We start from the raw sequence: 13,182 nt of genomic DNA, 5'->3' as shown, positions 1-13,182 counted from the left end.
TCCGGACGCACAGGCTCAGCGGCCATGGCTCACGGGCCCAGCCGCTCCGCGGCGTGTGGGATCTTCCCGGACCGGGGCACGAACCCGCGTCCCCTGCATCAGCAGGCGGACTCTCAACCACTGCGCCACCAGGGAAGCCCTAGTATAATATTTTTATTTCAGTCACAAGTCATCTCATTGGCCATTGGTTACTTTGCTCATTTGAAAGGTCTCAGAAGTCATCACACACCTGGAAATCAACAACAGGAAACATTAATATAGAAGTGAGTGTCTTAAGAATAACTACACTTCCCTTTCTGGGTCTCCTCTCCTTAATTTTATTCTTTTTATCTTACCCTGTTGGGTATTATTGGAAAGAACTGTATAAGATCTTTGACAATATGGTGATAGGAAAGGGGAGGAGTCTCTTCTTTACTCTCACTCCTGCTCTCTGACCCCCAGCCAGCTCACTCTTGGCCTTCTGAGCTCAGGCTTTCTGCCCTGGTTCCTCGCGGCTGGTGGATATTTCCACCCTGCATCACCATTGACACCACTATGCTGAGATCTTTGGTCAGTAGGTGCTGTCAAGGGTTGACTGTGTTACACTAGGTGCTTTCAAGGTGGATCAAGGCTCTGGAGGTTAGGGTGTGTGTTAGGGAATGAATGTGCCTCAGCTCTGGGCCATTAAGGAAATCATAGTGGGATCTATGGTGACGCAGGGTGGAGGTGTCCACCGTAGATGAGGAACCAGGATTTGACACCCTTGCCCTTTCAATGTGGGTATGAGAGCTACTGTATGTGATAGCAGACGTTGATTTTTGGGATAATTGAATGAAAATTGTAGTACTATGAAAATTTGATTTTGCTGTGTAAACCTAACATTAATTTTAGTCATTTATGTGACTGACTTAGCATTTGTCCCTAATTACCAGGCAGCACAATGATTATTCATAATGTTATATATGTGTCAGATCAATGTTTTTAAGTTGCATTGATTATCACACTAAAATCTGCTCTGCATGATGCTCCATCTTCATTTGGATGGGCGTCTACTAAAGTAAGTAGCAGGGTTTTCTGCTTACAACCTAAAACATTTGGGGTCTTTTTAATTTATTTATTTATTTTTGGCTGCACTGGGTCTTCGTTGCTGTGCGTGGGCTTTCTCTAGTTGCAGCAAGCAGGGGCCGCTCTTCGCTGCGGTGCGCGGGCTTCTCATCGCGGCGGCCTCTCCCATTGTGGAGCACGGACTCCAGGAGCACATGTCTCAGTAGTTGTGGCACGTGGGATCAGCAGTTGTGGCTCGCGGGCTCTAGAGCTCAGGCTCAACAGTTGTGGTGCACGGGCCTAGCTGCTCCATGGCATGTGGGATCTTCCCAGACCAGGGCTCGAACCCATGTCCCCTGCATTGGCAGGTGGACTCCCAACCACTGCGCCACCAGGGAAGTCCCCTTTGGGGTCTTTTAATGGATGGAGAGACTCATTTGCATTGGAAAAGATGTCTGTAGACAATCTGACTGTGGGTCACTATGGACAGCAGAACCCTCATAACTTGAGGGCAGAGGTTAGGAATAGCAGGGGAGCTGGCATTTTAAGACTTTCAGTCTAGTAGCTGATTATCTAGTCCTCCTCTTGTTTTATTTCTGCCGCTTCTGTTATTACTGGGGAATGATATTACTGAACCCTAAAAAATATGATGTCTACCTTCATGCCGGCCAAGCAGAGAAGTATACAGTATCCTTGATATGCTGAAATAAATTGAAGTTCAAGGAATTAACTGTGTGTGGGAGGATGAGTGATATAAATTCCCCCTTTCCTGCTTTCTGAGTCAGGACTTAGGACTATTCTTCTTTACATTTTTGTCAGTCTCACTACTAATATTACCAGTGTATATTAACCAAGACCACTTTGCTTTAAAATCTATTAATGTGGCATCGAGTTAGAATGAAGTAAAACAAAGCAATCATCTGAACAGGGGAAGAGGAGCCCCAATAAGTATTAGCTCCAAAGAATGATGTCTTCACCACTCAAAGTGGATGACTGACCACCAGTCGCTTAAATACTTACTGAGTGTCGAATGTACAGGTGACACATTTGAGTCCCCTGCACTTGATAGATGAAACAAGATTAAAAGAAATTGGGTGTTTGTAGGGTTTGAACTCGAATAACTGGCTCCTTTTAGTACCTTCAGTATAGTTTTGAAATAAAATTTTAGTGGCTAGATCATTGTGAACTTTGTCTTTATTATAAACCAGTGGGAACTGTTTACCAATCAGGCTATCCCTTGGATTTTAGGTCAGTTTAAAGCTCTTTAATTCTGGTTTTATAGTGGAAACAGAAATCCTTACTTCTGTGAAACAGAAGTAACCAGGCCAGTGGAATTACTGTAGAAAAATATCTTTTTAAAGCTGATGGCTAAACCTCGGCCTCTTGAGTTAAGTTATACTTAACTCAAGAGGCTAAACCTCAGCCTCTTGAGTTAAGTATAATCTCTGAGTTATTCTTGGCAGAGTAATGAGACTGTGTTATCTTTTGTGGAAGAGTCAACTTCTCTGAACGCTTTTTATTATGTGTATGTTTAGTCGGATTCTGAGACTTCAATGTAATTATACAACCTTGGCTTTTCTATCAATAGGTAACTTTTTTGTTAATTTATTTTTTATTGAAGTATACAGTAGTTGAAATATAGGTAAATTTTTGAGAGAACAAATTCATTTTCTTACTATCTAGATATGGTTGGGATGAATACAGTAAGGATAACATGTATATAGTTACTGTATAATCAGTGTTTTGATCCTTTTGTTAGGATTACTGCTATGTGAAACCGAAGATACTAGATTGATGTAGCTATATAATCAGCGTTTTGACCCTTTGTTATAAATCATTTCTGCTGTGTAAAAATAAAGACGAGTAGATTAATCAGAACATGCATTATCCATTTGTAATCAGTTTACAGGTGAGGCACAGTGGCCCACTATATCCAGATTTGAATGTCCAGCAGCCCTCCACTCCAATTACACACATTATATTTTTGTAAGTGATAAGCAAGTGTATTTTTCTTAGTGATGAGTTATACAGTATTTAATCTTATTTATCAGTATATATTCTGTATATATTTATTATGTATATCTGTTATACATGTCCTTAACTTTGTCAGCTCTGGTGGTCTTAGATTTTAAGTTCCGAGAAGACAGTTTCAGTTCTGTCTCATTTATTTTAAAGTCATCTGAGAACGTGACAACTAGAGACTTGCGCAGGCTTTTTTTGCCCTAGTGATGGTGGTATTTAAACTGAGGTTTTCTTGGATTAATCGCCTTTACCTATAACTTAGTTCATATGAAATTCTAAAACTTTACTTATATTTACAACTCATTTTTTTGGCATAAATCATAGATTTTACTGTGCAGTCCTGATCTTTAATATTTTTTTTCAGTCTCAGGTTAAGTATTTGGTTGCTGTCTAGAGTTTTTCTTTGGAAACTGCAGCCAATGTATATAGTTATAATGACTGCATATTTATGAAATAAATTAATCTTTTTGAATTATTACCAGAGCTGTCCTTAGTATATGCAAATAGTTTTTAATCTTTAGAATTTATCATTGCAATATTTTAATAAAGTAGCAAAATAATAGGCAAAAAAATGTTGATGGGTATAACTTTAAATTCTAACAATTTCATGGAGGCTGAATACAATTAGATTAATGGCCCTGGTTAGAATCTCTCCTCTTGTTTTGTCCTTGATCTGACTTATATTTCAAGGGTCAAACACTTATTTATTCTTTTAATGGGAAATTTTTGTCATTTGAATGTGGCCCAATTGAGATTTATCTTTAAAACAGGTAGTGGAAACACTTAGCTTAAGTTGCAAAAATGCTTAACATCACAAGCTTCGTAATCGCAGGGCGGGCCTCTTTAAACGAATCTCAAACCTCAAACAAACATTCCATAAATGTGATGTACAAAGTGAACACATAAACAGTATTTCAGAAACAGAGAATCATCTAAGTCTCTGTTGATTATAGTGTAGGTGCTGGACATTTTAATGGAATTGCTTCTTAATTACAGAACTCTTTTCGACAGCCATGAAAAAAAATTGGATTGGACAGTATTGATTCCAAGCACTTCTGTTTAGGGATAGTCTGAGCTGGCAAAACACATACAGATGGGCAGACAAGATTGCTTAGTTTGCCCTCTGCTGCATTTGATCAATAGGAACCTATTTCTGTATCAAGGAGAAGCAGCCCTGTTAATTTAGGCCTGGAAATCTCATCATTAGATGCTCTTGAGTAAGAAGATTTAAAATGTTTTAGTTAAGATATAAATTGCATGTAGGCATTTTTACCAGTAAATTTTTTTTATCTTCTTCTTTTATTTTTTAACATGTCAGGTGATTCTTTGAGGTTTTTTTTTGTCTTTTTTTCCTGAACAAAAATGCTAAGAGGGCCTTAACTAGTGTATAGTACTCCTTTTCCACCCTATTCTGCTAGGATGGAAACATTTTTCTTTTTTCTGTAGTATTGCATATAGTTTTAGGAACTGGGAGAAAATCAAATTTTTTTAAAAAAGAACCATTTGGCTAATAGCATGACAGTGTTTTTCTCTTTCATCCTTATCCAGTTAACACACTTCTGTTTTGTATTCTGTATTCTCATACTTCCATCTTACCTTTATTCATTCAAAACCCATTTACTGAGCCTTACTATGCTCAGGGGTAACTGGTTGATAACTCAGAATCAAGAATACATTGCATGTTAGGAATGCCAAATTATATTTTTCTATTTTAAGCATTTATTCACATAATCGCACTTGCAGTAACAAAATTGTATAAGGTATATGGACTGTCTGTGTGACTTCTGATTCATGATACTTCCATCTTATAACAAAACACCCAAAGAAGTTTTTCTAGATGTTTTCTGCTCAGTTCTTCTAATGGAGTCATTTCTCTGAGTGCTGAGATAGAGTTCAGACTCACTCAAAGGAGTAGGAAGTGATCAAGAAGGGAGAAAGCCTTGGCAAACACCTGCGTTTCAGACTCAAGGTGCTCTGGCTCTGATGTAACTTTCTTTTTTTAGCAGTTGGAAAAGAGTCTAAGAGACTGGGCTCCCCAATCTGTTACATTTGTCAGGTTCTCAAGACAGAAAAAAAAAAAAGATCTTTGAATTGCAGTTTGAGATTTAAAATTCCAAGATCATATTTCCATTTCCTGCTATACGTATTCCGAGGGAGCTGGGACATTATTAAAATCATCAGGAAATTGAGACTCCCCTGGTGTTCCAGTGGTTAGGGCTCCACGCTTCCAATGCAGGGGATGCGGGTTCGATCCCTGATCGGGGAACTAAAATCCCGCATGCCGTGTGGTGCAGCCAAAAAAAAGAAAAAAAATATCATCAGGGAAGTCAAGACTGCAGTAGACACTGATAAAAATGAAGGGATTTTTAAGAAAGAGGTGCTGTGAAAAGGGGGAGAACATTCATGCTTTGTAACTGGTCTTGACAGGAGAGACACTGGAACCTTGTCGTCAGTGCTCTTGTGAGATTATAATTCATACTCTTTTGATTTTTATTAATTTTATGATAAGTAAGGAAGAGAAAACAAATAAATTTCTCAAGTAGTCATCAAGCAAAGGAAGAAAAGATATACATTTTATCTTGTTCTGAACCCGACAGACATGAATGGTCTCGAGAAAGGATGTCAGGATCATCACCGAGTTGCCTGTAATGAAGATCATCTCGGTCATTGAATTGGAAAAGTCCAACAAACTGTGAAGTCATACTGCTTTCAGGGTAGAGTACAAAGCAATAAGGAGAAACACTGGGTGTATCTAAAAATACAGGAACAGTTCTAAGTAGGTCAGTTTATATCCCTGATATCAGGACTAGTCATGTAGTTTTGGAATAAAGATGAACTCTGATGTGCCCCTTGACGTAGTGTTGCAATGTGTTCATTCCTGCATATTAACTGGGGTAAAAGGGTGATTTTAATTTTCCTCTTGTTTCCAACAATTCTTGGTAAGATTGCAGAGTATGTTCTTCTCCTAGCTTTAGGCACACAAACGACTATAACTTCATCCTGAGAATGATGCCCTCCCAGCTGGAAAGGGATCGATCGGTGTTCACTTTGCTTTTGCAACTTAAAAATGATTAATTGATAATGGCATAATTAAGATCTGCTTTAATTAACTGGTTATCATATGTGCATATATTTATTAACCATCTTTGTAATTCAGTGTTTGCAAATTGCAGGGGTGATTTGAAGTTAGACCCGAGAAACATTTTTAAAAGTTATTTACTTGATTCTCTTTGTAACTGTAATGATGATTAATGAGCAAATTGGTTTATTTTAAATACTTTCGAGGAGCTAAATTCACTATATTGCAATTATTAAAGGCAAGACTTTCATTAGATTCTTTTAATTGGAGCTCAAGATAGAGCCAAGATATTGTACATGACACAAGAGCCAAAAACATAATTTCTGTGAAACGATGTTGTTTTCCACAGCTGGCTTCAGACTCTCAGACATTTACCAAGAACTTAAATAAATGAAAGGAGTTTAACTGTGAAACTAAGTTGATTTGTTTGGAATTCTTCCACTTGTTATTTAAGTTGTTGATGGTTTTGTGTACAGGAAAGAAGTTTCGTTTAGTTTGGTAACTAAGCCTCATCCTGGAACAGTTTCCTTCTCAGGGCTCATAGATTTTTCTGTAAGACTCCATAATGTTTTCTAAATATATATTTAGTTGTTTTATATTCTCTGAAGTTCAGGTTTAGGAAGCAGGTTGCTGTTTTCCAACTCGGAATGCAGCAGGGTCCATCAGCCATTGACCTGGTCTTTACACAGTTCAAGACTGGATGCTTTCAGTTATTGCAGGAGCATTTGCTTTTCTTCAGAGAACTATATGTGCGTTGATATTGATTTTTCATATCTTTATACTTAGTGGTAAACTGTAGGAGGCCATTACTTCACATAACAGAGGCTTTAAGGATTAGACAGCCCATATGACTCTAACTGGTATTTGCAGGTAGTTTTCAGTTAAGGAAATAGGTCTGGCAGCGTGCCTGCTCTGCACTATCTACTTGTATCCCTTCTCTCTCAACGATGAGGTTCAGAGCATCTTGTCAAGAAGTATAACTTATGTTCAAATAATGCATGTGGGCTGGACATCTACTGCCAAAAACAAGCTGCCTGGGGGCAAAAACGAAAAAAGCATCATGAGTGCTATTGAACAGCTCACTGTAGGCTTTTAATTATCTGAGATTTACATAAGCAACTGTATGAAATGGGAGATACACCCAATTAAATGACAGTAAATTTACTTTGCTGCAGAATTCATTGATTTACATCTTGGTTTCTCTGCATTGCATTAATTATCTGTTTGTTAGCAGATTAAAAAGCATCTGGGTAAAATTTAACCTACATATATTTGAATTAACTACAGTGATTGATTTATCTGTATATTTATTCACTCATTTATTCAGTAAATGTTGGGGATAAGAACACATATAAACAGATAGAAACAGCTTCATATTCTTCAAAGGCTGGCAGTTCTGCCTGGGTGATAAACATGTAAGTAAAAATAATAATGTATTGGGAAAAGGACATAACAAAATATGTGGAACACAGTTGTAATATTCATTTGCTCATTTAATCAATATTACTTGAGCCTCTACTATATGCCAGGGTGGGCATGGCGTATAGTAGGTGGGCTTGAGTAGACCTGGTCTCAGAATTAAGGACAGGTCAAATGTTATTAGAAGAATGTAGCCACTGGCATATCCATTTCTGATGGTATGAAAGACCACCGGATTAAGATAACCACAGGCTGGTGAAAACATAGTTTAAAATCTTTTTAAAATGTATTGCTGAGCTAACACAAGACAAGGAAACTGAAGAGACCAAAACTCAAGCGAGAGCTGGAATTCTGCAAGTTGGGTGAGCTCCAAAGCTGGCTTACACCCCAGAGGTTTCTGCCGAATCTCTGAGACCTTGAACTTTCACACCAGAGCCAAGTATCTCTCCAGATAGTCAGGGAAGGGTAATGCCAATGTTGCATAAACTCTTTCCAAGACGAAGGAAGAGAGGGCAGTACCAAACTTCTTGTATGAAGCAAATATACCCTTGATACAGAAACCTGGCAAGGAGGCAAGTAGATTAGAAGAAAAATTTTAGGCTACTCTCCTCATGAAAATATATGCAAATATCTAAACTTGTAGCATGCGAACTCCAGATACATCTGAAAGAGATAGTGTATATGTAGTGTTATCTCAGGAATACAAAGTTTATATTAATATTAATTAATTATATTAATATTAACAAATTGATTAATGTAATATATCACACAAAACACAGTAAAGAATCTTTCTAAACTCCCAGTGGATTCAGGGAAATAGAATTTTATGAACTTTAGCATCTATTTCTGACTTTAGAAGAATAATTCTTGGCAAACTAAGAGAATAATGAAACTTCATTATTCTAGTAAAAGGAATCTATACAAAACCTACAGCAAATATCCACCTAATGGTGACATACTGAAAGCACTGTTTTTCTTTTTTGCGGTACGCGGACCTCTCACTGTTATGGCCTCTCCCGTTGCGGAGCACAGGCTCCGGACGCGCAGGCTCAGCGGCCACGGCTCACGGGCCCAGCCGCTCTGTGGCATGTGGGATCTTCCCGGACCGGGGCACGAACCCGTGTTCCCTGCATCGGCAGGCGGCCTCTCAACCACTGCGCCACCCGGGAAGCCCTGAAAACGCTCTTTTTAAGGTCAAGAACAAGTTAAGAATGCCCACTGTCACCACTTCTATTCAATATTGTACTGGAGGTTTTTGCTGGTGTAATATGACAAATAAAAAATAAGAATTGGAAACAAGAAGCAAAGCTGTCATTGTTCAAAGCTTATATATGTAGGAACCTCAAAAAGATATATTAATAAATTACTAGAATTAATAAGACAGTTTAACAAGTTGCTGGATATAGAATCAATATATGAAAGTGAGTTGCATTTCTATATGCTAACACTGGAGAAGTTAGTATAACAATATATATAAAGTGACAAGAAATAAATCTGACAGCAGTTTTGTAATAGTGTTCCTATTTAAACAATGTGTGAGGTTAGACAAATAGAACCAAGGAACAAATACAGACAATTATAAATTTTATTGCAAAAAAATTAAGGAAAGTCTCAATAAATAGAGAGCCATATATTGGAGTCCTAGGTCAGAAGACGTTAATTTTTCCCTAGTTGATTTATAGATTCAATGTCAATTTAGGAAACACCTCAACAGAGTTGTGTGTATTTGTGTAACTATCAATAGACAAAATTATTTGAAAAAAGAAAGTACAAGGAATACCCAAGACACCCATGAAGAAAAACAAGGGGAGGCATATTCTTTTAATCTCAATAAATAGAGAGCCATATATTAGAGTCCTAGGTCAGAAGACGTTAATTTTTCCCTAGTTGATTTATAGATTCAGTGTCAATTTAGGAAACACCTCAACAGAGTTGTGTGTATTTGTGTAACTATCAATAGACAAAATTATTTGAAAAAAGAAAGTACAAGGAATACCCAAGACACCCATGAAGAAAAACAAGGGGAGGCATATTCTTTTAAATAATCAGGTTTATTCAAGTCTATATTCCATTGTCCACATTTAGACAATGTACAAGTTTGGGTATGTAGAAATATGGAGTAAAATGCAGACTCAGGCATATGTGAAAACTTTATTTATAGAGGTAGCATTGCAGAACGGGGGTAAATGTAAATAGTAATGGGGCAAATGATTAGTTAATTGTACGACAGGATTGAAATTGGGTGCCTATCTCCTTACAAAAAGTAAAAGTGATTAAAATTTTAGAAATGAAAGAGAAAACTATAAAACATTTAGAAAAAAATATAGGAGTATGTTTTTATGACCATGGGGGTAGAAAGAGATTTCTAAAACAGACACAAATAAAGCAAGACACAAAAATGCAAACCGTTAAGGGAGGATTTAATTTGACCATATTGAAATTGTTATTCTTTATCAAAAGACCCTGGTAAACAGAGTGAAAAGACAAGCCACAAACTGGTACAACTGGCAAATAACTAATACCCAGATAACAAAAAGAACCTCCTCAAATCGGTAAGAAAAATACAGCCCAATAGAAAAAGTAAAAAAGATTTAAAAGAGGAAGAGAAAATTGAAAGACTCACAAACATATGACAGGGTGTGAAATAGCATTGTTACTCAGGGAAATGAAAATTAAAAACACAGTGAAATACCATTACCCACTCACTACACCTACCAAACTAAAAAAAGTGTTGTGAAGTTGTGATAGCAGTGGAGAACCCTCATGCACTTTTGGCATTTCTTAGTAAATTAAATATTCACACACTCCCATAATTCTAAATACCACTTTTTAATATACATGTTAGGGAAATGCTTACACACTGTTGTACAAAAGTGTTCATAGCATCATAGATTGTAATAGCTACTCTAGAGACAAAAGTAGAGCTTGTGAATAAGTACATATATGTTTATATCATGGAAGGAGAGGAACCATAGGTTTTCTAGAACTAACTGTGTAGTTTAGAAGTATTCTCAGGAGAATTTGATCACCTACCAGAACGTAGTGGAGAACCTACTTTCTGGAAGGAAGGTGGAGTAATGGAAAATAAGGGGTGAGTGATTTCTAGTTCTAATTTGAGCAGTTATGTCAATAGTGGTGCCATTGACCATGATATTTTTTCTAATAATTTCTATATTTATTTTAAGTTTTAAAGGCATAAATGGCCAGAGAAGTGCTTCCTGTCTCTCTTAACTTGAAAACAGCAGGTGGTTATCCATAGTATCCATTATAAATATACTATGATATTGGCAAGATACTTCACACTATTGTGCGCACACACACACACGCGCGCGCACCCGCACACACACACACACACACACACACACACACATGCAGGAACTCAAATGGCAAAACTGATAGAAAAAGATGCTCCAACTCAGTAGTATTAAGTATTTAAACTATACATACCCACCAGATTGGCAAAAGTTAAGAAGCTGGTAACACTAAGTGTTAGGTTGTAGATGGGGACTCTCATCCACTTCACTGGGAGTAGAAATTGGTATAACTACTCTGGAAAACACTTTAGTATTACTTAGTAAATTTGAACCTGCACATAACCTATGAACCCAGCAAACTCATTATTAGGTGGAAACCCTCGAGAATATTGGCATATTTTCACCAGGACACATGCATAAAAATATTCTTAACATCAAAACATAGAAACAACCCAAATGGCCATCAGTATTAGAATCGAAATCTACATGGGGGCTTACTCATTCAGTGGGATACTACACAGCAATAAAAATAACTGAATATGGATGAGTTTTGCACAGACGTAATGATGAATGAAAAGAAGCAAGCCTCTGATAATGCATAGTGTATAATTTCATTTCTTTCAAGTTAACAAACAAAACTTTTATTTTTTTATTAAAGTATAGTTGATTTACAATATTATATTAGTTTCAGGTGTACAGAGCATAGTGATTCAGTATTTTTACAGATTATACTCCATTAAATGTTACTACACGATAATGGCTATAATTCCCTGTGCTGTACAATTTATCCTTACCAAACAAAACTTTCAATCTTTATTCAGGGATACAACCCACAGGCGGTAAAACAAATGCTAGGCTCAGGGAGAGAGGGTGCGGGTGATGAGGAAGCATGGGGTAGGGTGACTGGGATTGGAGCAGCAAGGAATTTCTAAAGCATGGTACAATTTGCTACTTTTGAATCTGGGTGGTGCTTACACAGGTGATTACTTTGTTACAATTTTTTAAAATCTTCATATGTTCTCTCTATATTGTGATCTATATATCGTGGTCAATTTTGCAATAATAAAAATGTTTAAATGAAACAATAAACCAAAATATTAACCATACTCCGCTCTGAGCTATAGAATTACAGATAATTTTGATTTTTTCTTGGAGTGTTTCTGTTTCTTAAAATTTTCAAGTGAAAATGATAATCAAAAGAAATGACACTGGGACTTCCCTGGCAGTCCAGTGGTTAAGACTTTGCCTTCCAGTGCAGGTAGTGTGGGTTCAGTCCCCGGTCGGGGAGCTAAGATCCCACATGCCTCCTGGCCAAAAAACCAAAACATAAAATAGAAGCAACATTGTAACAAATTCAATAAAGACTTTAAAAATAGTCCACATGAAAAAAAACTTAAAAAAAAAGAAAAACAAAAAGAAATGACACATATCATGTTATCATTTTTTAAACTGGAAAAATATTATTTGATGAGAGGGGCCACATGCATCACGTATGATAACTTCCTGGTCATAGAAAAAAAGGGTGGTGCCCCTGAGTAGAATTTGATTTTTCTATACTTCTTAGCAAGACATGTTAGGGAAAAAGGTTAGAAAAAATATGCAGTATCACTTGAAGCTCATTTCCTTTGCTTTAATTATTTCACCTTTACATGTATATTTTCAGTTTCTTCTTTCTTACTCCCATTTGCAAGTTAAATGGAAGACAAGCTTATCGAACTCGGAGTGAGATTGTTTGCTGGGCTTTTTGCTTTTTCTCCCTCAACTTGACATCATGCTTTTCATTTTGGGTAGGTAGACATCAAGTGGTCTGTCTAAGGGGTTGTTTGCACATTAGTGGTTGTACTTACCACCTTGTCTTCTAACTCTGAGTCCACTATGTTTGCTAGAATTCAATGTATCTTACATATGGATCTCATCCTTGCTGTTTATGGTAAGTTTCAAAATGTGATTGTACTTTCAATTTTCCTTGTGTTGTTCTATTTGCCTTTATTTTTTTTATATATCTTTATTGGCGTATACTTGCTTCACAATGTTGTGTTAGTTTCTGTTGTACAACAAAGTGAATCAGCCGTATGCATACATATATCCCCATATCCCCTCCCTCTTGAGCCTCCCTCCCACCCTCCCTATCCCACCCCTCTAGGTCGTTACAGAGCACGGAGCTGATCTCCCTGTGCTATGCAGCAGCTTCCCACTAACCATCCATTTTACATTTGGTAGTGTATATATGTCCATGCTACTCTGTCACTTCGTCCCAGCTTCCCCTTCCGCTGCTGTGTCCTCAAGTCCGTTCTCTATGTCTGCGTCTTTAAATGGAAAGGTCTTTCTCAAAACATGGCCATTTGATATGATGTGAGAGAAAAGGACTGCAGGACTACTTGCAGG

The sequence above is a fragment of the Lipotes vexillifer genome, unplaced genomic scaffold, assembly GCF_000442215.2.
Source record: "Lipotes vexillifer unplaced genomic scaffold, Lipotes_vexillifer_v1.1 scaffold705, whole genome shotgun sequence".
In the NCBI taxonomy this organism is placed as follows: Eukaryota; Metazoa; Chordata; class Mammalia; order Artiodactyla; family Lipotidae; genus Lipotes; species Lipotes vexillifer.
Note: the sequence above shows the minus strand (reverse complement) of the source record.